Here is a 21,314-nt window from a genome sequence, read left to right as displayed (position 1 = left end):
TTATATATATATATATATATATATATATTAATGCAAATATCATTAAAGTTATAATAATCATATTCGTCTGCTGGCAATCATTACTACTCAAAATATCACACAGTATTTTAAAACACCAACATAATTAAGCACCAAATCTGAACTGATGATGAATATCAAACATAAATTTCTTTTTTTTTTTTTTTTTTTTTTTGTGACATTTCAGTTCGAAGAAAATTACGCGTGAAACTGAATCGCTCTTAAAAATGATTATTGGAAAGTTTTATGATAATTTTCTTTGCGTAATAAATTGATAATGAGCAATATTAATATCTGGATTATTGATATATTCCCTTCTCAGTTGCAACATGCAACAACTGTCAGGAGAGGGCGGCAAATAAGATGGAAGATAGAAACTATCTTCGCACCATAAGGAGCACTGATGGCATTACACGCCTACGAGTCTTATGGGAGAGAATGATTTGTGTTATGCTGATATATCAGGAAACCAATTCGTGAATCCTAGATCATAAACTTTTGAATGTGTGCTTCGGTTTTGCTTGCTTGCGAAAGCATTACATTTACGCTCTCTGAGACTAAAACCCATCTTTTTATACATCTGCTTTACGAACGCAACTTGTTTCATGCACTTTAAGCAACTAAGCTTCTATTTTCGTTTTCAAAATTTTTTTCCCGCTAGAATTTCCCGTCTCTTTTCATATATAGAATTCTGGAATAAATTCTGATAAGTCAAAAATGCGATGAACTTATTCCGCTACCGGAATTTTTTTTTTTTTTTATCGATGGAGTTGTTCTTTCTATATTTTTTATAAATTTTCCTAACATGTTGATAAGTGCTGAATGTAATGAACACATTCTACTTTGCAATGTTTTTATAGATTCATTTTTCCTTTTTTTATTTGGGCTTATCCGCGGAAATTAAATAGGGTTTCTTTATTGTTGTCCAATAGCTCTGTAGCGGATTTGCATGAAAAATTTTACATATTTTACTTTTAGAGTGAATATTTAGTATATCAAATCTCATACCCGTAAAGTTCTGAGGTTTAAAACAGTTTTTATTCCCTGTATACAACATTGGTGTTTTGTGACACAAACATTATAATTACAGATCGTTTAATGAGACAAGTACCACGGTAAAATTAAACGTATGCATTTCATATCGTCACCTAAGCTAGGAATCATTTGCAGACCAAAATTACTGGAGAAAATACGACAGGTGAACCCTGAATAAGACTGAGAAAGCATCTATTAATCATACACGTTATACTGTAATCATTTCTGGAAACGCCTGTATCACATTATAAAGACTGTCATTACTATTTTAGATCATATTTGGTGTTGTTTTAAGACGTCTTATATTATATACCTCCCTTCAGAGGTTTTACTCCGGGCATATGATTCTTTCCATCAAATCGGATTTCATCTAGATTTGCTCTGACAGTTAAAGTGGTCATCAGTTATTGCTATATTTGCAATGCTAAATGAAATAGAATACTGCCATTTTATTCCGGGAATATAGAGGTTCATTGCCAAAGGTCAATAGGCCCTCAGAATAAAGATGGCAGAGTGTCACTTGTCTTTAGATAAGAGTCTAGCCTGGGCAACGGTTTTGCTGTATTTACAGTCTTCAGTAACAGAGAACATTGCCATTTTCTTTCTCGAATTAGTGGCCGATATATTAAAGAAGAAGGTCTGTACAATACGCCAAAACAATGCGTTTCCGTTTTGAAGGACTTTATCAAATACTGTTAAGTAACATCCGTTAGCCTACCTTCAACTTTTCTTTCCAGTATAGAATAGTTATGTTTTCCATTTGCAGCATCAGCCAAGCCTCAAAATATCATTTCCCCTTTCCTATCACTGAGATAATAAAAAGATTCTCTCTTCATTTTTGTTGAATGATTGTTCAGTGCAATACCAGCATTGCAAAGTGGTGATGTTCCATTTTTCTATATTTCTTAGTCAGTGCAATACAAGGATTGCAAAGTGGTGATGTGTTTCAGTGTTACAGTCGTATTCAGGGCCATCTGGCGAGTATTTGATGAATTACTCACAAGGTTTCAATAAGTAATGTACTCTAAGTGCTCTTCTGAAATAGAAAGCTTATGACAAGATCCCACCGATGTTACATAAATGGAATATAAAAATGTATTCCAAACTTTCATTTGTAAATACGAATAACAACTTCGCCTTTGTGTCTGTGAACGAGATCGAGTCTACAATAAGTAATATGGTAGCATCATTTTCCATCTTGATGTTTTGGACATAAAAAACATACATAAGAAAAAATTGGAAAGTAGATGATGCTGAATTTAATATACAATGGGGAATTCAATATACAGTTTGTGAATATTGTCGAGTGAGTATTAAACATTCGTTTGCGTGTCTGATATGATTTTATCTCAGCTTTGTACATTTTACTTAACGGCCAAATAGATCTTGGGTATATTTTGATTTCTTTGCACGATAGTTATTTCATATTTAGTACAGGGTGTCCATAAAGTACCAGTACCATTACAGGAATAAATACTTGTAATAATACGGGGACTTTATGGATACACTGTATTTTCTACCTGCCTCTGGTATCTTACACCTTATAATAAATCATTAATATAATGTTGCTAGGCCTTTCGACATGCGGTCCTTTACTAGCAGACTGATGAAAAATATTTTCCATCAGTCTATTAAAAAACTATTTTCCTTCAGTCTGCAAAAAAATATTTTCCTTCAGTCTGCTAAAAAATATTTTCCATCAGTCTGCTAAAAAATATTTCCCTTCAGTCTGCTGAAAAATATTTTCCTTCAGTCTGCTAAAAAATATTTTCCATCAGTCTGCTAAAAAATATTTCCCTTCAGTCTGCTGAAAAATATTTTCCTTCAGTCTGCAAAAAAATATTTCCCTTCAGTCTGCAAAAAAATATTTTCCTTCAGTCTGTTAAAAAATATTTCCCTTCAGTCTGCTGAAAAATATTTTCCTTCAGTCTGCTGAAAAATATTTTCCTTCAGTCTGCTAAAAATATTTCCCTTCAGTCTGCTGAAAAATATTTCCCTTCAGTCTGCTAAAAAATATTTTCCTTCAGTCTGCAAAAAAATATTTTCCTCCAGTCTGCAAAAAAATATTTTCCTTCAGTCTGCAAAAAAATATTTTCCATCAGTCTGCTAAAAATATTTTCTTCAGTCTGCAAAAAAAATATTTCCCTTAACCCTGCTAAAAAAAATATTTCCCTTCAGTCTGCTAAAAAAAATATTGTCCTTTAGTCTACAAAAAAAAATGTTTCCTTCAGTCTGCTAAAAAATATTTTCCTTCAGTCTGCAAAAAAATATTTCCCTTCAGTCTGCAAAAAAAATATTTTCCTACAGTCTGCAAAAAAAAATTTTCCTTCAGTCTGCTAAAAAATATTTTCCATCAGTCTGCTAAAAAATACTTTCCTTCAGTCTGCTAAAAAAATTTTCCTTCAGTCTGCTAAAAAATATTTTCCATCAGTCTGCTAAAAAATATTTTCCATCAGTCTGCTAAAAAATATTTTCCATCAGTCTGCTAAAAAAATTTTCCTTCAGTCTGCTAAAAAATTTTTCCTTCAGTCTGCTAAAAAAATATTTTCCTTCAGTCTGCTAAAAAATATTTTCCATCAGTCTGCTAAAAAATATTTTCTTTCAGTCTGTTAAAAACTATTTTCCTTCAGTCTGCTAAAAAATATTTTCCTTCAGTCTACTAAAAAATATTTTCCTTCAGTCTGCAAAAAACTATTTTCCTTCAGTATGCTAAAAAATATTTTCCTTCAGTCTGCTAAAAAAAATATTTTCCTTCAGTCTGCAAAAAACTATTTTCCTTCAGTATGCTGGAAAATATTTTCCTTCAGTCTGCTAAAAATATTTTCCTTCAGTCTGCTAAGAAATATTTTCCTTCAGTCTGCAAAAAACTATTTTCCTTCAGTCTACTAAAAAAATATTTTCCTTCAGTCTGCTAAGAAATAATTTCCTTCAGTATGCTGAAAAATATTTCCTTCAGTCTGCTAAAACATATTTTCCTTCAGTCTGCAAAAAAATATTTTCCTTCAGTATGCTGAAAAATATTTTCCTTCAGTCTGCTAAAAATATTTTCCTTCAGTCTGCTAAAAAATATTTTCCTTCAGTCTGCTAAAAAAATATTTTCCTTCAGTCTACTAAAAAATATTTTCCTCAGTAAGCTAAAAAATATTTTCCTTCAGTCTGCTAAAAATATTTTCCTTCAGTCTGCTAAAAAATATTTTCCTTCAGTCTACTAAAAAATATTTTCCTTCAGTCTGCAAAAAACTATTTTCCTTCAGTATGCTAAAAAATATTTTCCTTCAGTCTGCTAAAAAAAATATTTTCCTTCAGTCTGCAAAAAACTATTTTCCTTCAGTATGCTGGAAAATATTTTCCTTCAGTCTGCTAAAAAATATTTTCCTTCAGTCTGCTAAAAAATATTTTCCTTCAGTCTGCAAAAAACTATTTTCCTTCAGTCTACTAAAAAAATATTTTCCTTCAGTCTGCTAAGAAATAATTTCCTTCAGTATGCTGAAAAATATTTCCTTCAGTCTGCTAAAACATATTTTCCTTCAGTCTGCAAAAAAATATTTTCCTTCAGTATGCTGAAAAATATTTTCCTTCAGTCTGCTAAAAAAATATTTTCCCCGCCCTGTTCAGTTCTGCTAAAAAATCATTTTCCCCCCCCTTCAGTCTGCTAAAAAAAATAGTTTTCCTTCAGTCTACTAAAAAAATATTTTCCTCAGTAAGCTAAAAAAATATTTTTCATTTCCCCCCTTCAGGTCTGCTAAACAAATATTTTCCTTCAGTATGCTGAAAAATAATTTTGTTCCCCCCCTTCAGTCTGCTAAAATATTTTCCTTCAGTCTGCTAAAAAAAATTTTATTTCCTCAGTATGCTGAAAAATTTTTAAATTTTCCTCAGTCGCTAAAAAATATGTTTTCCTTCAGTATGCTGAAAAATATTTTCCTTCAGTCTGCTAAAAATATTTTCCTTCAGTCTACTAAAAAATATTTTCCTCAGTAAGCTAAAAAATGTTTTCCTTTCAGTCCCTGCAAAAAAATATTTTCCCTTCAGTCTGCAAAAAAATATTTCCCCCCCCCCCCCTTCAGTCTGTTAAAAAATATTTTCCCCCCCTTCAGTCAGTCTGCAAAAAAAAAATAAAAAATATTTTCCTTCAGTCTGAAAAAAATGCTGAAATATTTTCTTTCAGTCTGCTGAAAAATATTTTCCATCCCTTCAGTCTGCTGCGAAAAATATTTCCCTTCGGTCTGCTAAAAAATAGTTTTCCTTGTTTCAGTCTGCAAAAAAATTATTTTCAAATCCCCACTCCTGCAAAAAAATATTTTCCCTTCAGCTCGCAAAAAAAAAATTTTTAAATTTTACCCCCTCCCCCATCAGTCTGCTAAAAAATATTTTCTTTCAGTCTGCAAAAAAATATTTCCTTTAAAAAGCCTGCTAAAAAAAATATTTCCCTTCAGTCTGCTAAAAAAAATATTGTCCTTTAGTCTACAAAAAAAAAAAAAAAAAAAAAAAAATGTTTTCCTTCAGTCTGCTAAAAATATTTTCCCTTCTTCAGTCTGCAAAAAAAACCTATTTCCCTTCAGTCTGCAAAAAAATATTTTTTCTACAGTCCTGCAAAAAAAAATTTTTCCTCATCTGCTAAAAAATATTTTCCACCCCCCTCAGTCTGCTAAAAATACGTTTTCCTTCAGTCCTGCTACCAAAAATTTTCCTTCAGTCTGCTAAAAAAAATATTTCCTCAGTCTGCTAAAAAAAAAAAATAAAAATATTTCCCCCCGCCCCCCCCCCCCCCCATCAGTAGCCTAAAAAAATATTTTCCATTCCCCATCAGCTGCTAAAAAAAATTTTCCTTCAGTCTGCTACAAAAAAATTTTTTCCTTCAGTCTGCTAAAAAAAAATTTTTCCCCTTATTTTTCTGGAGTCTGCTAAAAAAATATATTTTCCCCCTCAGTCTGCTAAAAAATAAATATTTTTTTTTCACTTTCCAAGTCTGTTAAAAACAAAATATTTTCCTTCAGTCTGCTAAAAAATATTTTTCCTTCAGTCTACTAAAAAATATTTTCCTTCAGTCTGCAAAAAAAATATTTTCATTTTTCCCCCCCGGGTCTTCAGTATGCTAAAAGTAGTTTCCTTCAGTCTGCTAAAAAAAAGATCCTTTCTTCTGTCTGCAAAAACTATTTTCCTTCAGTATGCTGAAAAATATTTTCCTTCAGTCTGCTAAAAATATTTTCCTTCAGTCTGCTAAAAATATTTTCCTTCAGTCTGCAAAAAAATATTTTCCTTGTCTACTAAAAAAATATTTTCCCTTTCACGTCTGCCTAAGAAATAATTTTCCTTCAGTATGCTGAAAAATATTTCCTTCAAGTCTGCTAAAACATAATTTTCCCTTCAAAGTCTGCTAAAAAATATTTTCCCTTCAGTCTGCTGAAAAATATTTTCCTTCAGTCTGCTAAAAATATTTTCCTTCAGTCTGCTAAAAAATATTTTCCTTCAGTCTGCTAAAAAAATAAAAAAAAAAATTTTATTTTCCTTCAGTTCTACTAAAAAAATATTTTCCTCAGTAAGCCTAAAAAATATTTTGCCTTCAGTCTGCTAAAAATATTTTCCTTCAGTTCTGCTAAAAAAATTATTTTTCCTTCCAGTCTACTAAAAAATTATTTTTCCATTCTTCAGTCTGCAAAAAACTATTTTTTCCTTTCAGTTCAAGTCTGCATAAAAATTTCTTTTCCTTGCAGTCCTGCTAAAAAAAACAAAAAATATTTTTTCCTTCAGTCTGCAAAAAAACTCTTTTCCTTCAGTATGCCTGGAAAACTTATTTTTCCTTCTCAGTCTGCTAAAAATAGTTTTCCTTTCAGTCCTGCTAAGGGAAAATATTTTTCCCTTCAGTCTGCAAAAAACTATTTTCCGTTCAGTCCTACTAAAAAAATATTTTCCTTCAGTCTGCTAAAAAATATTTTCCTTCAGTATGCTGAAAAATATTTCGTTCTTTTCAGTCTGTCTAAAAGCTATTTTCATTTTCCTTCATGTCTGCAAAAAAATTTTTTCCCTTCAGTATGCTGAAAAATGTTTTCCTTTCAGTCTGCTAAAAACTATTTTCCTTCAGTGCCTGCAAAAAATATTTTTTCCCTTCAGTCTGCTAAAAAAAATATTTTCCTTCTTCAGTCTACTAAAAATATTTTCCTCAGTACAAGCTAAAAAATATTTTTCCACCCTTCAGTCTGCTAAAAAATATTTTGCCTTCAGTCTGGGGCTAAAAAAAAAAAAAAAATATTTTTCCTTCAGTCTACTAAAAAAAATTTTTTATTTTCCTTCATCAGTGTGCAAAAAAAAAAAGAAAACTTATTTTCCTTCAGTCTGCTAAAAAATATTTTCCTTCAGTCTGCTAAAAAATTTTTATTTTCCTTCAGGTTCTGCAAAAAACTAGTTTTCCCTTCAGTATGCCCTGAAAAATATTTTTCCTTCAGGTCCTGCCTAAAAATATTTTCCTTCAGTCTGCTAAAAAACATATTTTTCCTTTGCCAGTCTGCTAAAAAAAATATTTTTCCTTCAGTCCTGCTAAAAATATTTTCCTTCAGTTTGGCTGAAAAAAATATTTTCCTTCTTCAGTATTACTGAAAAAATATTTTCCCTTCAGTCTGCTAAAAAATATTTTTCCTTCAGTCTGCAAAAAACTTATTTCCATTTCCTTCAGTCATGCTTGAAAAATATTTTCCCTTCAGTCTGCTAAAAATATTTTCCTTCAGTCGGCTAAAAATTTTTATTTTCCCTTCAGTCTGCTAAAAAAAATATTTTTGTTTTTTTTTTTTTTTTTTTGTTTCCTTCAGTCTCCGCCTAAAAAATATTTTCCTTCAGTATGCTGAAAAAATTTTATTTTCCTTCAGTTCTGTTAAAAAAATATTTTTGTTCCATTCAGTACTGCTAAAAAATATTTTTCCTTCAGTTCTACTAAAAAATATTTTCCTTCAGTCTGCAATAAACTATTTTGTTCCTTCAGTATGCTGAAAAAAAAATATTTTCCTTCAGTCTGCTAAAAACCTATTTTTGCCTTTCAGTATGCCCCCAAAAACAAAAAAAAACTAAAATTTTCCTTCAGTATGCTGAAAAAAATATTTTCCTTCAGTCTGCTAAAAAAAAAATATTTTTTCCGTCAGTCTGCTAAAAAAAAAAATATTTTCCCTTCAGTCTGCTAAAAAATATTTTTTCCTTCTGTGTTTCTGCTAAAAAACAAAATTTTTATTTTTTCCTTCAGTTTGCTAAAAATGGTTCCCTTCCAGTCTGCTAAAAATATTTTTTTTTTCCTTTTTTTTTTTTCCCCCCAGTCTGCTTAAAAAACAAAAAAAAAATATTTTCCTTCAAGTCTGCTAAAAAAAAATATTATCCATTTTCAGGTCTGCTGAAAAAAATTATTTTTTTTCCCTTTCCAGTCCTTGCTTAAAAAATATTTTTCCTTCAGTCACGCTAAAAAAAAATTATTTTCCTTCAGTCTGCTAAAAAAAAAATATTTTCCACTTCAGTCTGCTAAAAAAAATAACTTTTTTTTCCTTCAGTAATGCTAAAAAAAAAAAAAATTTTTAATTTTTTCCTTTCCAGTTCTGTTAAAAAAAACAAACTATTTTTCCTTTTCAGTTCTGCTAAAAAATAAAATTTTATTTTTGCCTCAGGTCTACTAAAATAAAAATTTCCTTTTTTCCATTCCAGGTCTGCAAAAAAAAAAAACTTATTTTTCCTTTTCCAGTTATGCTTAAAAAAAAAAAAATATTTTTCCTTCAAGTCTGCTAAAAAAAAAAAAAATAAATTTTTCCTTTCCAGTATGGCCAAAAAACAAAACTATTTTTCCCTTCCCCCCCAGTATGCTGGTGAAACAATATTTTCCTTCAGTTTTCTGTTAAAAAATAATTTTTTCCTTCAGTCTGCTAAAAAAATTAATTTTTCCCTTCAAGTCTGGCTAAAAAAAAATATTTTTTCCTTCAGTCTTTTTGCTAAAAAAAAATATTTTTTTTTTCCTTTCAGTTTGCTAAAAAAATTATTTTTCCTTCAGGTCTGGCTAAAAAAATAGTTTTCCTTCAGTCCTGCTAAAAAAAAATATTTTTTCCTTCCAGGGTCTGCTAAAAAAAAATATTTTTCCTTCCCAGGTCTCGCTTAAAAAAAATAATTTTTTCCTTCCAGTCTGCTAAAAAAAAAATATTTTTTCCTTCAGTCTGCTAAAAAAAAAAACATATTTTCCCCGTTCAGGTCTTGCTAAAAAAGAAACTAATTTCCTTTCAGTTATGCTGCAAAAAAAAAAATATTTTCCTTCAGTCTTGACTAAAAAAACTATTTTTCCTTCAGGATTGCCCTGCTCAAAAAAAAAAAAAATTATTTTTTCCTTTCCAGTCTGCTAAAAAAATATTTTTTCCTTGTCAAGTCTTGCAAAAAAAAAAAAAATATCCTTCCTTCGGGTTGTGCAAAAAAAATAAAATTTTTCCCATCAGTTTTTTTCCTTTTTGAAAAAAAACAAAAAAAAAAACTATTTTCCTTCAAATTCTTGACTGAAAAAAAAAAAAAATAAAAAAAAATTTTTCCTTCCAAGGTCTACCTAAACAAAGAAATATTTTCCTTCATTCTTTGCTAAAAAAAATATTTTTCCCTTCAGGGTCTTTGCAAAAACCTAAAAACCTTTTCTTTTTTTTCCTTCAAGTATTTGCTGCTGAAAAAAAAAAAAATTATTTTCTTCAGTCTTGCCTAAAAAAAAAAATATTTTCCTTCAGGTCTGCTAAAAAAAAAAAATATTTTCCTTTTCAGGTGTCTGCAAAAAAACACAAACAAAAAAAAATTATTTTCCCTTCAGTCTGCTAAAAAAAAATATTTTTCCTTCAGTTCCTGCTTAAAAAAAAAAATTTTTATTTTCCCCTTTCCAGTCTTTGCTAAAAAATTATTTTTTTCCCTTCAGTTCTGCTTAAAAAAATAAATTTTTTTCCTTTTTTCTTTTTCAGGTCTTGCAAAAAAAAAAAATATTTTCCTTTCACTTAAGTCTGGCTAAAAAAAAAAAAATTTTTATTTTTTCCTTTTACAGGTCTGGCTAAAAATATTTGCCTTCAGTTTCCTGCAAAAAAAAAAAACAATATTTTCCTTTCCAGTTTCTTGAAAAAAAAAAACTAACAACTTTTTATTTATTTCAGGGTCCTGCTAAAAAAAAATATTTTTTGCCTTCAGTTCTTGCTAAAAAATATTTTTCCTTCCAGTCTTGCTAAAAAAATTATTTTTTTTCTTCAAGTCTGGGGCAAAAAAACCTAATTTTTCCGTTCAGTTATGCTTGAAAAATTTTCCTTTTTTTTTTTTCCCTTAATTCTGCTTAAAAAAAGATATTTTTCCTTCAGTATGCTGAAAAAAAAAATAATTTTTCCTTCAGTCTGCTAAAAAAAAATATTTTCCTTTCAGGTTCCTTGTCAAAAAAAAAAATTTTTTATTTTCCTTCAGTCTACTAATAATGTTTTTTTCCCACTTCCATTCTTGCAAAAAAAAAAAAAAAAAAAATAATTTTTCCTTTTAGGTCTGCTAAAAAAAAAAAATATTTTTCCTTCAGTAAGCTGAAAAGAAAATTTTATTTTCCTTCAGTCTGGCTAAAAAAAATAATTTTTTCCTTCAGGTTTCTGAAAAAAACAAATATTTTCCTTCAGATCCTTGCTATCTAATAACATTTTCCTTCATTCTGCAAAAAATATTTTCCGTTTAGTCTGGCTAAAAATTATTTTCCTTTCAAGTTATGCGTGAAAAATATTTTCCTTCAGTCTGCTAAAATATTTTCCTTCAGTCTGTGCAAAAACTCTATTCCCTTCCTTCCGTCTTGCTGAAACAAATATTTTCCTTCAGGTCTGGCTAAAAAATTATTTTCCTTCAGTTCTGTTAAAAAAACAACATATTTTTCCTTCAGTCTGCTAAAAATAGTTTTCCCTCAGTCTGACAAAAAACTTGTCTTCCCCTTTAGTCTGCTAACCTAAAAATATTTTCCTTCAGTCATGCCAAAAAAATAATTTTTTCCATCATCCTTGCTTAAAAAATATTTTTCCTTCAAGTCTGCTAAAAAAAATTATTTGCCATCAGTTGCCTGCTAAAAAATAGTTTTCCATCAGTGTGCCTAAAAAAATTTTCCTTCAGTCTGCAGAAAAAAATTTTTCCTTCAGTTCTGCCTAAAAAATTTTTCCTTCAGTCTGCTAAAAAAATTTTTTGTTCCATCAGTCTGGCTAAAAAATACTTTCCTTCAGGCTCGGCAAAAAATTATTTTGTTGTTAAGTCTGCAAAAAAATATTTTCCGCTTCAGTCCTTGCAAAAAAAAAATATTTTCCATCAGTCTGCTAAAAAAATTTTATTTTCCTTCAGTTCTGACAAAAAAAAATATTTGTCCATCAGTCTGCTCTAAAAATTTTCCTTCAAGTTCTGCTAAAAAATACCCTTTGCCTTCAGTCTGCTAAAAAATTTTTCCTTTCAGTCTGCTAAAAAAATATTTGTTTTCCATGTCCCCCCAAAAGTCTGCTAAAAAATTTTCCATTCAGTCTGCTAAAAAAATAAAAAAAATTTTCCATCAGTCTGGCAAAAAAAATTATACTTTTCCCTTCAGTCTGCCTAAAAACAAAATTTTTCCTTCAGTCTGCCAAAAAACTATTTTCCATCAGTCTGCTAAAAAATATTTTCCTTTCAGTCCTGCTAAAAAAATAATTTACCTTTCCTAGTCTGCTAGAAAAATAAAATACTTTCCTTCAGTCTGCTAAAAAAATACTTTCCTTCAGTCTGCTAAAAAATATTTTCCATCAGTCTGCTAAAAAATATTTTCCATCAGTCTGCTAAAAAAATCCTTCAGTCTGCTAAAAAATTTTTCCTTCAGTCTGTTAAAAAATATTTTCCATCAGTCTGCAAAAAAAATACTTTCCTTCAGTCTGCTAAAAAAATTTTCCTTCAGTCTGCAAAAAAATATTTTCCATCAGTCTGCTAAAAAATATTTTCCTTCAGTCTGCTAAAAAATACTTTCCTTCAGTCTGCTAAAAAATTTTTCCTTCAGTCTGCAAAAAAATATTTTCCATCAGTCTGCTAAAAAATATTTTCCATCAGTCTGCTAAAAAATACTTTCCCTTCAGGTCTGCTAAAAAAAATTTTCCTTCAGTCTGCTGCCTAAAAAATATTTTGTCCATCAGTCTGCCTAAAAAATATTTTTCCATCAGTCTTGCTAAAAAACAAATAGTTTCCATCAGTCCTGGCTAAAAAAAATTTGTTTCCTTCAGTCTGCTAAAAAAAAATAAATTTATTTTCCTTTCAGTCTGCTAAAAAAATATTTTCCTATCAGTCTGCTAAAAAATATTTTCCATCAGTCTGCTAAAAAATATTTTCCATCAGTCTGCTAAAAAAAATTTCCTTCAGTCTGCTAAAAAAAATTTTCCTTCAGTCTGCTAAAAAAATATTTTCCATCAGTCTGCAAAAAAAATACTTTCCTTCAGTCTGCTAAAAAATTTTTCCTTCAGTCTGCAAAAAAATATTTTCCATAAAAACAGACTCTGCTAAAAAATATTTTTGCCCACTTCAGTCTGCTAAAAAAATACTTTTCCTTCAGTCTGGCTAAAAAAAATTTTCCGTTCAGTCTGCAAAAAATATTTTCCATCAGTTCTGACTAAAAAAATATTTTCCCTTCAGTCTTGTAAAAAATATTTTCCTTGCATCTTGCCTAAAAAAATTTTCCTTCAGTCTGCTAAAAAAAATATTTTCCATCAGTCTGCTAAAAATATTTCCCTTCAGTTTACTAAAAAAATATTTCCCTTCAGTCTGCTAAAAAATATTTCCCTTCAGTCTGCCGAAAAATATTTTCCATCAGTCTGCAAAAAAATTTCCTTCAGGCTGCAAAAAATATTTTCCTTCAGTCTGCAAAAAAAATATATAAAATATCAAAGAGTATCATTGAGAAAGCAAATAAAATAATTCAAATTGTCTTTGTTGAAAGTAGCAACAAACCTCATGGATCAGTACGATGGGAAGTAGGACATGGGTCACAATGGTGTAGAGAGCCCCCAGACTCCAGAGTCAATGAAGACAGCTGTAATATCTTCTTTGGTGTTCTCAGTTATTCCTCCCAGTTCCTTTGGATAACATGCATACATACCTATACATACAAACATACATATATGTACCATATATGTATATATGTGTATATATATATATATATATATATATATATATATATATATATATATATATATATATATATACATACACACATATGTAAGAGTTACATTTAAATATACAGATAAATTCCATATCAGTAAATAAACCCCACGACCTAAGGGGTCATTGGCGAATTAGGAGTGTAATACGTAACCACAAAACAAGACAACAAGATGTGAAAACTGGACCACGCTGTGCAATGCTTGCAGTAGCCTGGTTTGCGTTTGCATGTCTAATCATTTATGTATTTTGTCAACACAACACCTTCCATCGGAAGCGATTGACCTGTTAACCTGCGGCGGAAACTCATGACTTCCGAGCCGGCAGGCTACGTATTCATTTTGTTCTAATTATAATCAATCGGTGAGATAGCTAGTGTTCCGCTATCGACGCGATGCCCCTGTATTACTAGTTCTCTTCTAGTTACTCAACGGAACGGTCATCCGACCAAACCATCTCTCTACTCCAGTGATGGAGCTAAGAAATAAAGTTGTTAAAAGTTATACTTCCTCCGTTTGAGTCATCTCCCTTATTCTAAAGAAGAACCAACTCTACTAGATATCACGCAGATGAGAAGGGAAAGCAGAACCACAATGCTTACGAACAACAGTCGTAAGAAAGGACATACAACCTGTCGCTGTCTCACACCATTATACTAAGTGGACAAGCGGGAGATAAGACATATACATGTGATACATATATGTATGTATGTATATGTATGTTATCCAAAGGAACTGGAAGGAGTAACTGAGAACACCAATATATATATATATATATATATATCTATATATATATATGATATATATATATATATATATAGATATATATATATATATATAGCCACGGACGTGTTATGTCTGCTCGTCCCATGAGCAGCAGTAAAAACGAGGTTTCCAACACTTCAACAAAAAAGCAGAAAATAAAAACAAATTAAACAACCAGCCCGTGGGATTTTTCGGCGCGTCCCCTTTTTTTTTGGAGGGGGGGGGGCCCAAACATTGGCTGGGCCACCTTCACACGGGGACGGGCGACAAGTCCAAAACTTGACGCAATATGCGGCGAAGAAAATGAAGTCAGAGGCAGAAAATGAAGTCAAACCCAATTCACCATTATTTAAAAGCGTCAATTTGCATTTACATCAACCAGAGCAAAATATCAGAGGCATTTTGTTCCTCTCTCTCTCTTCTCTCTCTCTCTCTCTCTCTCTCTCTCTCTCGAGTGGAAGGTGAGGCAAGTTTAATCGTCGTGCGGAAGGAAAAGAGGAATTATAATAAAAAAGAAGATGAATGATGATAAATATAAGAAAACTAGATAAGGCTTTTCTGTCTTCGTGTAAACAAATCGTTTCATCAATAGTTAGGGGTGCAACTCTGTGCAGTTAACTTCCAAAGCATCAGACGTCTCGTCCACCCAAATGGATGCGTCATCAACAGCTCGTTGAACCCTGGACGCATTCCATCCCCTCGCTCTCTTTCCATTTAGCTAGGGCTCTATGACCCACCATACTGAGGCCTGTAAAAGCATTTTCTTCCTGTCATCTGCATCTGCTCATTCTATCCGTCATCCTTACATCACGTAAACTACACGGTTGTGTCATCTCATCATTTTCAGCCTCTTTGTCTTTCATTCGTATTGTATATTCTCCACGCTTCACTTCCATAAAGGAGAGTTGGCTCAACCGTCACTTCGTACGGTCCCTGCCTTTCAGAGACTCGTCTCTTATTATCCAAACCTTATCAGGAGGTATATAATACAAGGCACATAAGGTATTAGCTATTGTGGACAATACATTAAGTAATAAGTTATATGATACTGGGGGTTCTGTAGTATAAAATATTATAGATGAAATCATTCGATGCTACAAAACGCCAAAATTGAACAAAGGATCTCATTCGCCATAAAGTAAAAATGAAATAAGCAGAAACAAAAAGATAACATCAGACGCGCAAACAAATGATTAATTCTCACTCGACGTATAATACGCGTATGCAACCTTTTCTCGGCAGTTCGTCAGATTATATATTTAATTCCCTTGTATATTGAAGTCGGCATCAGCTACTTTCCATTTATTTTTTCTCATGGCAAAGTTCTTTCTCCAAAAAACGCGATAATAGAAAATGATGTTATTCATTCTCATCTCAGACTCGACCTCATTCACAGACACAGAGGCGAAAGTTGTTATTCGTATTTACAAATGAAAGTTTGAAATACATTTTTGTTCGATTTATGTAACATCGGAGGGATCTTGTCATAAGCTGGCTCTTTCAGAGCACTTATGGTACATTACTTATATAAACCTTGTGGGTAATTCATCAAATACTCGCCAGGTGGCTCTGAATATGACTGTAACACTGAAACACTTCACCATTTTGCAATCCCTGTATTGCATTGAATAAGAAATGCAGAAAAATGGAAAGAGTCTTTATTATCACAGTGATAGCAAATTTGTAACTGAAACTTGGCTGATGCTAAGAAATGGAAAACACATAATCTATTCTATAATATGAAAATCAAAGTGCAAGGTGAGATAAACCTGATTTTACACATTATTTGATAAAGTCCTACAAAAAGGGAACCCATTGTTTTGGTCTAATGTATAGATAATCTTCTTTAATTTATCGTCCACTAATTCGACGTAGAAAATGACAATGTTTTCTGTTACTGAACACTGTAAATATAGCAATACCTGTTGACCAGGATAAGCTATTTTATTTAGACTAAAGATAAGTGACAAATCCGTCAGCTTCACTTTGAGGACTTAGTGACATTGAGTCCCTATTAAAATAAAATGTTAATGAGGCGCTTTGTAATCATACAACTGTTGTGGTTTGACACCAGTCTAGGAAATTCTTTGTATCTATCTATAAACATATATTTCGATTAATATACAGGGTGATTAAAAAAGAATGACCCTATTTCATGATTAAATATTTTATGAAGGAAAAATAGCAAAAAATAAAACTTATAATACAAGTATTCTACTAACAGTCAAGTTTTATTTCACATGTTACAAGTGCTCAATATGGCCACCCCTTGCGGCACGGACAACATCAATACGATATGAGAATTCTTCCCAAACACGTTGAAGCACATCAGGATCAATTGAATTGATTGCTGTTGTTATTCGATGTTTTAGGTTTTCCAGATGGGGCGCCTCCCCACTGGAGTTTATCAGTTGGAGCATTTTTAAATGAAAAACTGCCACTTTGTTCCGCCATTGTCAACTGACCTGGAAAACTTAAAACATCGAATAAAATCAGCGATCAATTCAATTGATCATGATGTGCTTCAACGTGTTTGGGAAGAATTCTCATATCGTATTGATGTTGTTCGTGCTGCAAGGGGTGGCCATATTGAGCACTTATAACATGTGAAATAAAACTTGACTGTTAGTAGAATACTTGTATTATAAGTTTTATTTTTTGCTATTTTTCCTTCATAAAATATTTAATCATGAAATAGGGTCATTCTTTTTTAATCACCCTGTATAATATAGATATATATGTATATGTATATATAAATAAAGATTTTTGCCACGAAAGAAAAAATGAAAAAGCGAGATAGCCGAGTACTTTCGGTCCTGTTCGGACCCTTTACTAAGGCAAACCGATTTTACAGAGGAAACCATAGTCAAAAGAAGGCTTAATATCCAAACTGACACTACAAGATTAGCAATAAGGGCGATTTCACTCTACTGAAACGAGGAAACGCCTGAGGGTAGCCACATCTTGGAGGATACACGCAGTAAACAAGTTATTCTTCCAGAAAATAGTACATCTTGAAAAAACAAGGAAGCATATACAATTTAATATCATGAAATTTACACAAATTTTCACAAAAAATTATTATTAATGAAAAGACGAAAGAAAATATAAATATATATATCGAGCAAGAGAAAGAGGGAGAGGGAATATCGAACCAGAGAGAGAGAGAGAGAGAGAAATAATAACTATATACATGTGGGACTAATTTATTAGTAGTTCATTTATTTTAAGGTCCTTCATAAGCATCTTACAAATATATGGGTCCAATGGTACATTCCCAGACTAAGATTTAGGTTGTTTTTATTAGTGATTTGTATAATTGCCGATTCCAGTAAATTTCTTGAAACATAATCATTAGATCTAGCAGTTACTGAGGTATCACCCCAATTAATACAATGAGATTTTTCACTCAGATGGATAAACAGTGCATTTGAAGTCAGGGCTGTTCTAACTGAATACATATGCTCCTTAATACGTACACAAATTTTTACTTGACTGACCAACGTAAAACAATGGGCAATCCTTACAAGGAATTTTGTAAATGATGTTATTTGTTACGGGACTATTCTTAATTAGCATATCTTTAATAGTATTGTTATAAGAGAACACTACATCAACATTAAACGATTTAAATATTGATTTTATGGTTTCAAATCCACGAAAGTAAGGTAAGCTAAGTACATTTTTAGGCATTTCTTTTTCATTAATAGCAACACTATAAAACTTTTTGTGAGCTTTTTGATAACATAAATCAATTAAATGAGGTGGGTAGCAGAGATCGTTTCCTATCTTTTTTATGTATTCTATTTCTTGGTCAAGATATTGTGGACTTGTGATACGCAAAGCGCGTAGGAACATAGAAGAAAAAATGGAGATTTTAATATTAAGATGGTGGCCGGAATAAAAATGTACATATGTTAAATTATTTGTGGGTTTTCTATAAATACTGAATTTGCATTGGAAAGATTCTCTATGTATTAATACATCTAGGAAAGGGATGACATTGTTATTTTCGATTTCAACAGTGAATTTTATGGATGGCACTAAATTATTCAATTTAGACAGTAAATCATTTACTTCGATACCAACAGGTAAGACTACTAAGATATCATAGTCATATCGGTACCATTTTAAGGGGACAAGTGTGATATTCGGGAGGTGTTGTCTCTCAAAAAATTCCATTTATAAGTTTGAAAGGAGAGGTGATAAAGGGTTACCCATGGCCATACCAAATATTTGTTGGTAATATTCACCATTAAAAATAAATCTGCAATCACAAATACATAACTTAATCAAGGAAATTATGTGACTAACGGACATAGGCAATTCATGCAGTACAAGTCCATTACTTAAATATTCTAGCACAGAGTCAATAGGGACTTTTGTAAACAAAGAACATACATCAAAACTGACAAAGATATCGCTAGGGTTTAGTACAATGTTATTTAATTTTTCCACAAGATCAAAAGAAAATCATTTAGACATTATCAAAGGCATGACATATAGTGCTACACATGCCTATCATGAAAATAACTTCGCTGCTCGCTACAGAAAAAGTTTAAAAGAATTGAAGAATGATAATAGCTTACACATTACCAAGGCTGATAAATCCAATAGTTTAGTGGTTCTTGACAAAACTGACTACATATCACGCATGCATACTTTACTAGAAGATGAAATAACTTACAAAAAACTCGCAAAAAAGCCGTTGGACCAAGTAATAAAAAAACTTTAATATCAATATCAAACAAATTCTTAAAGATAAAAAAAAACTTTTGTGTAAGTTAACTGTAAAGTGTCTCTCATTACCTTATTTATACGGCCTAGTCAAAACTCACAAGGAAAACAAACCTATGCGCCCAATTTTTAGTACTGAAGGATCAATTGCTTATAAACTATCTAAATATCTTACTAAATTGTTAACCCCGCTACTAGGAACTGTATCTAATTCACACATCCAGAATTCTCTTGATCTTGTGGAAAAATTAAATAACATTGTATTAAACCCTAGCGATATCTTTGTCAGTTTTGATGTATGTTCTTTGTTTACAAAAGTCCCTATTGACTCTGTGCTAGAATATTTAAGTAATGGACTTGTACTGCATGAATTGCCTATGTCCGTTAGTCACATAATTTCCTTGATTAAGTTATGTATTTGTGATTGCAGATTTATTTTTAATGGTGAATATTACCAACAAATATTTGGTATGGCCATGGGTAACCCTTTATCACCTCTCCTTTCAAACTTATAAATGGAATTTTTTGAGAGACAACACCTCCCGAATATCACACTTGTCCCCTTAAAATGGTACCGATATGACTATGATATCTTAGTAGTCTTACCTGTTGGTATCGAAGTAAATGATTTATTGTCTAAATTGAATAATTTAGTGCCATCCATAAAATTCACTGTTGAAATCGAAAATAACAATGTTATCCCTTTCCTAGATGTATTAATACATAGAGAATCTTTCCAATGCAAATTCAGTATTTATAGAAAACCCACAAATAATTTAACATATGTACATTTTTATTCCGGCCACCATCTTAATATTAAAAGTTCCATTTTTTCTTCTATGTTCCTACGCGCTTTGCGTATCACAAGTCCACAATATCTTGACCAAGAAATAGAATACATAAAAAAGATAGGAAACGATCTCTGCTACCCACCTCATTTGATTGATTTATGTTATCAAAAAGCTCACAAAAAGTTTTATAGTGTTGCTATTAATGAAAAAGAAATGCCTAAAAATGTACTTAGCTTACCTTACTTTCGTGGATTTGAAACCATAAAATCAATATTTAAATCGTTTAATGTTAATGTAGTGTTCTCTTATAACAATACCATTAAAGATATGCTAATTAAGAATAGTCCCGTAACAAATAACAACATCATTTACAAAATTCCTTGTAAGGATTGCCCATTGTTTTACGTTGGTCAGTCAAGTAAAAATTTGTGTACGTATTAAGGAGCATATGTATTCAGTTAGAACAGCCCTGACTTCAAATGCACTGTTTATCCATCTAAGTGAAAAATCTCATTGTATTAATTAGGGTGATACCTCGGTAATTGCTAGATCTAATGATTATATTTCAAGAAATTTACTGGAATCGGCAATTATACAATTCACTAATGAAAACAACCTAAATCTTAGTCTGGGAATGGACCATTTGGACCCATATATTTGTAAGATGTTTATGAAGGATCTTAAAATAAATGAACTACTAATAAATTAGTCCCACATATATATAGTTATAATTTCTTTCTCTCTCTCTCTCTCTCTCTCTCTCTCTCTCTCTCTCTCTCTCTCTCTGGTTCGATATTCTCTCTCCCTCTTTCTCTTGCTCGATATATATATATATTTATATTTTCTTTCGTCTTTTCATTAATAATAATTTTTTTTGAAAATTTGTGTAAATTTCATGATATTAAATTGTATATGCTTCCTTGTTTTTTCAAAATGTACTGTTCTCTGGAAGAATAACTTGTTTACTGCGTGTATCCTCCAAGGTGTGGCTACCCTCAGGCGTTTCCTCTTTTCTGTAGAGTGAAATCGCCCTTATTGCTAATCTTGTAGTGTCAGTTTGGATATTAAGCCTTCTTTTGACTATGTTTTCCTCTGTAAAATCAGTTTGTAAGGGGTCTGAACAGGACCGAAAGTACTCGGCTATCTCGCTTCTTCATTTTTTCCTTCGTGGCAAAAACCTTTATTTATACATAACATCACATTTTATATACTTCGTGATCAAGTTATTCATATGTGCATATATATTTTTATATATATATATATATATATATATATATATATATATATATATATATATATATATATATATATGATATATATATATACTACATACATATATATTTTATTATATTATTATAATATCTATATATCTATATATATCTATATAATATATAATATATAATATTATATATATATATATATTATATATTATATATATATATAACAAATATCATTAAAGTTATAATAATCATATTTGTCTGCTGGCAATCATTGCTACTCAAAATATCACACAGTATTTTAAAACACCAACATAATTAAGCACCAAATCTGAACTGATGATGAATATCAAACATAGACTTCTTCTTTTTTTTACGCGTGAAACTGAATCGCTTTTGAAAATGATTATTGGAAAGTTTTACGATAATTTTCTTTGCGTAATAAGTTGATAATGAGCAATATTAATATCTGGATTATTGATATCTTCCCTTCTCAGTTGCAACATGCAACAACTGTCAGGAGAGGGCGGCAAATAAGATGGAAGATAGAAACTATGCACGGAGGTACAGTAAAAGGAACGAAAGAGGTT

This window comes from Macrobrachium nipponense, chromosome 37 (genome assembly GCF_015104395.2).
Source record: "Macrobrachium nipponense isolate FS-2020 chromosome 37, ASM1510439v2, whole genome shotgun sequence".
Taxonomy (NCBI): Eukaryota; Metazoa; Arthropoda; class Malacostraca; order Decapoda; family Palaemonidae; genus Macrobrachium; species Macrobrachium nipponense.
This window is presented reverse-complemented; position numbering follows the sequence as displayed.